The sequence below is a fragment of the Cetorhinus maximus genome, unplaced genomic scaffold (genome assembly GCF_964194155.1).
Source record: "Cetorhinus maximus unplaced genomic scaffold, sCetMax3.hap1.1 HAP1_SCAFFOLD_487, whole genome shotgun sequence".
Lineage (NCBI taxonomy): Eukaryota > Metazoa > Chordata > Chondrichthyes > Lamniformes > Cetorhinidae > Cetorhinus > Cetorhinus maximus.
Genome location: NW_027596429.1, coordinates 271,841 through 276,438, shown reverse-complemented (window position 1 = coordinate 276,438; position 4,598 = coordinate 271,841). Strand labels below are relative to the sequence as shown.

Sequence of the window (4,598 nt, the reverse complement as noted above, 5' to 3'; positions counted from 1 at the left end):
CAGGAATAGAATTGGAGTGGGGCATTTTGGAATGCTGCAGAGAAATTGAACTAATTGTAAATTGTCACAGCTCATTATGAGGCCATTCGACCCATCGGGTGTGTGCTTTCTTCTATTTAGTTCCAATACCATTCGCTTCCTTCATAACCCTTCAGTTTTATTTTCCATTTCAATTAATTGCCCAATTCCCTTTTGAAAACTTTGATTGAAGAAAACCCATATTTAAAGAGGTGCAGGAGCTTCTGCAGTGTCCATGCACAGTGTGTGAAAATTAACAAAGTTTCCCTGACCCAATTACACGGAGAGTTGGGCTGGAGATTCATATATGGTCTTCAAAATAAAAAGAAATAATTAGAACAAAGATTACTCCTCATTCGATATCTACAATCTAGTTCCTCTTGCTGTACAACCTGTTACAGAGGCTGTTATGGAAAAGAGGCTTACTGCAGCTACACGAAGCCCTGGTTAGATCACACCTGGAGGACTGTGTATAGTTCTGGGAACGGCACCTTTTCAAGGATCAAAAATTGTTTTGCAGCATTGTCCAACCCATTACCCACTTCTCCACGGAACTTGGTTTCATCAGCTAAACCACAGGCTCCAGCAAGAGTTGAACTCGCGACCCCTGGTTTACGAGACCAGTGCTCTAACCACTGAGCTATGGAGCCAAATGCCAAATCACACGCATGGAAAGTCGACCGTATTTGGTGCACGAGGACCAGGATAACATTTCAGGCAAATGGCATTTGATAGACCTGGAAATGTCTGAGAGGGAGAACAGGAAGTTAAAAGACGCGACATGAAAGTGGCAGAATTTGATGTGTGTCAGTTACATTCAGTGATGAATTTCTGCTGTGTGTTCCCTTGTCAGTTTCTCAGGAGCCGCAGGGATGAGGTTGGTGACATCTGGTTGAAATGAGGAATAATGAGAACTGTCGTCAGCAGGATTCAAACCGACCAGTGGATTTCAAATCCATCACCTTAAACATTGAGTTATGACCAACAGCTGTCCGAGCTCAAAGGTGTTCTTATCAAATCAGAGATGGCGAAAAAATAAGTCACTCGGCCCATCGCGCCTGTGCTGGCTCTTTGGAAGAACAACGCACCCAATTCCACATACCCGACTTTCCCCCGCAGCCATTTATATTTGTATTACCTCTCCCCGTTCTTCCTGTCAAAATAAAGGAGCATTAAACCAGAATCTCCTCTTGCTCACCTAAAGGAAATTCCTAAAGTGCCTGAAAGGGGGAATGTGACTGAAACTGTGGCAGCGCTGGGATTCGGACTAACTCCTATATTCACAAAAAAAAAACAAGTATCTGTTGGAACTCGCTGGGTGACAGCAGAGGTGGCAATTTTTGTTATTTATTTTATTCTGTTTGTCACTGAAGGACCCAGTGACAGCCCGGAACTGTGTGACTATGAATGATGTTCCAGCTAACAGCAATCACTGTTGTCATTGGCTGAGGAAGTCGTTTATGTTCGATATAAACGTGTCACTTTGTGGGAGAAACGTGTCTCTGGTGAGCGAGGTCTGGAATGAAAATAAAAGGCACAGGTAGCACAGATCAGCCGGTTGTGAAGTTTGCAAACAGTTTCTCTGGTGCAGTGGTGATTAGGGATCGGCGCTTTCGCTGCTGCTGTTCTATATATACTTTTTGACATAAACATAATTGATTTCTGCAATTGATTTCATAGCGAATTTAAAACAACACATTTTTTCTTATCAAGCTACCCTCGCTATTTCTGGGCTGATATCTACAATCTGATTCAATGTGCTCTACAAACGGGAGAGCTGGATTCAGGTTCCAGTCTCTGGCGGAGTGGGTCCGAAACCCGCTGCTGCCAAAATTTCAGATGCTTCCCCCTTTCTGGCTCTTCAGGAATTCCGTTTGGGTGGACAAGAGACAACTCCAGTTTAATGCCGGACGAGGGTTGGGGAGAAGCGTGCGGATTGCAGTCCTTGATTTTGTTTGGAAGAACGGGGAGAGGCAATACAAATATAAACTGCTGTGGGGGAAAGGCGGGTGTGTGGAATTGGATGAATTGCTCTTCCAGAGAGTCAGCACGGACACAATGGGCCGAGTGACTTATTTTGTCACCATCTCTGATTTGATATGAGCGGGCTTGGACTATGGATGTGCTGTTAGTCTTGGACGAGTGTTCGAAGCGATTGTTTTAACATCTATCGGGTCTTCCCAATGTAGGTTGCAATCCTGCTGACTGTGGTTCTTATTATTCCCGATTTTAACCAGGTACCAACAGGATTAATTATCGGGTAAATAGAATAAAACAAAAACACCCGCGCTTTCTTATTTGAATTAATCTGTATGGATTCACGAAATCTGCAGTCACAAATGGAACAAACTGAGCCAGCTGGTGACATCCTTTATTTCTGGGTGTTTGTCTCTCCTCAGGCCTCTGCCACTCTCGGTGTATATGTCTGTGTGTCTTTCTGTGTCAATGTGGATCAATTCCCCATTTTTCACAATCCATACTTCATTCACCTTAGTTGTGTGGCTTCATATTAAAATCGTAGAGAGAAAATAAAAATAGATTTAAAGGATTGAAGAGGAATTTTTTCTGTATTTTTTTTGAGTGGAAACTGTTCAGCTACTAAGTGTCTATGTTACAAAGTGGAAGTTGATTGAAATTTTCACCGAGCAACATTTAAACAGACATTCACCGGGTCCTTATGGTCGAGTGTTTAAGGAAATGGACGCTGGGGAGAGATAATTTGTAAATACAAATAGCCCAAACTCATATCCCTCGGACATTAGGAACTGTATTTCTTCTCGAAGCTGTTCCACGTGTGACATTTGCAGCTCTGATGTGAAACTTCAACTCTCACTCCACTGATTCGGGCGGAGCTGTTGTGCGTTTCGGTTTTCAATCAATAAGTAAATCTGGCCTGTTTTAACAGTTTGTACCAGATCAATAAATCTTCATTCTCTGACCAGGAAACGATCCTGGACCGCGGCAGCACAAGGGCCGAATCCTCGCCTCTAAATCACGAGCAAAGCTGTCTATAACTCTCGCAACGTGCTTTATCTGCGCCACATTTGCCATTTTTTCAGACAATTTCACCAGAGACAACTTTTTCCTACAGAATTTTGTGTTTAACTAGAACTCAAATGACATCTTCGGCTAATGACACCCATTCTTTTTAAGGGGTGAGTACAGTGGAGGATTGGCACCAATAAACTGTTGTTCTACTGGTCTGATTCCAAATCCCGTGCCAGAAATAACAAGAAAACCCCCAGATATTGCTCAGTGTCTTGACTTCAAAAGATAGAATGTAAGAAAGTACATTCCCCCATAGTGTGCAATAAAATGTCGGAGTGATAGTGAAAGAAGCAACCGTGATGCTGGAAAAGATAAAATTATAGATAGTTACAGCAAAGAAAGAGGCCATTCGGCCTGGCGCGCTGCTTTCAAAGGGCAGTTGTGATTGATTAGCCAGGGGTGATATTTGTGTCAGTGTAAACAGTCGGCAGTGAAATCTCCCACGTTACCACGGCAGACGTTCATCACAGAAAGCAACTGACACACATCAAGTTCTGCCTCTGTCGCAGCTTTTAACTCCCTGTTCTCCCTCTCAGACATCTCCAGGCCGATCAAGTATCATCCACGTGGAACGTTATCCTGTTCCACTTTCCATTTATTATGGAGACTTACTGTACCAGGTGGTAGTGTTCCCATCTATCTGCTGCCTTAACCTCCTAAATGGTAGTGGTCGTGGGTTTGGAAGGTGCAGTCGAAGGAACCTTGGTGAGTTCCTGCAGCGCATCTTCTAGATGGTACACACTGCTGCTACTGTGCGTCGGTGGTGGAGGGAGTGAATGGTGAAGGTGATAAGTGAGGTGTCAACAAGTGGGCTACTTTGTGCTGGATGGTTTCGAGCTGGAGCCAACAGTGTGTTGCTGGAGCCGCGCTCATCCAAGCAAGTGGAGAGTGTTCCATCACACTCCTGACTCGAGCCTTGTAGGTGCTGGGCGAGTTTGGGGGTTCATTAGGTGAATTACTCTCCACAGCATTATCCGTGCCCGTCTTACCAAAGAAATGGTTGGTAGGACATGAATTTCTTAACAAGAGCACACAACAGAATATACCACCAACGAATATTTACGGTATTAGGCGATCTGTAGTTACAGTTTGAATAAGAGGGAATAAAAACAAACGGAAACATTCTGGTGAAGATAAATCGTTTATCCTTGTGGAATGATGTAGCATGATTTGTTTTCACACACACGTACAGAACAGGCGATGTCTCAAATGTAATTCTGTGGCTGTAATGAAAATGAATGTCAGGAGCTGCGCAGAACAAAGAGTCAATGGGAAACCTCTAGTTTTAGGCCAAAGTCAGAGGCCCATTTCGAGCTCGACGTCCACTTTATAGAGACATGGGCTAGTGCAGTAACAACAGAGACAGACCCTGGTGTGGTAATTACTGAGACAGGGCCTAGAGCAATTTAAGCAGAGACATTACTAGCGCAGTAATAATAGAAACAGCATCTAATGTTACTTAAGCAAAGACGGGGACGAGTGCTATATTAACATAGACAAGGACTACTGCTGTAATATCGGAGACGGGTCTA

General features: G+C 43.7%; 1 non-coding gene across 1 annotated transcript; it reads right to left on the bottom strand.

Moving 5' to 3' along the window:
* Window positions 1-595: 595 nt before the first annotated feature.
* On the bottom strand, window positions 596-668 carry trnat-cgu (transfer RNA threonine (anticodon CGU)). The gene has a single exon. It is a non-coding gene; the product is annotated as a tRNA-Thr (tRNA).
* Window positions 669-4,598: the final 3,930 nt, after the last annotated feature.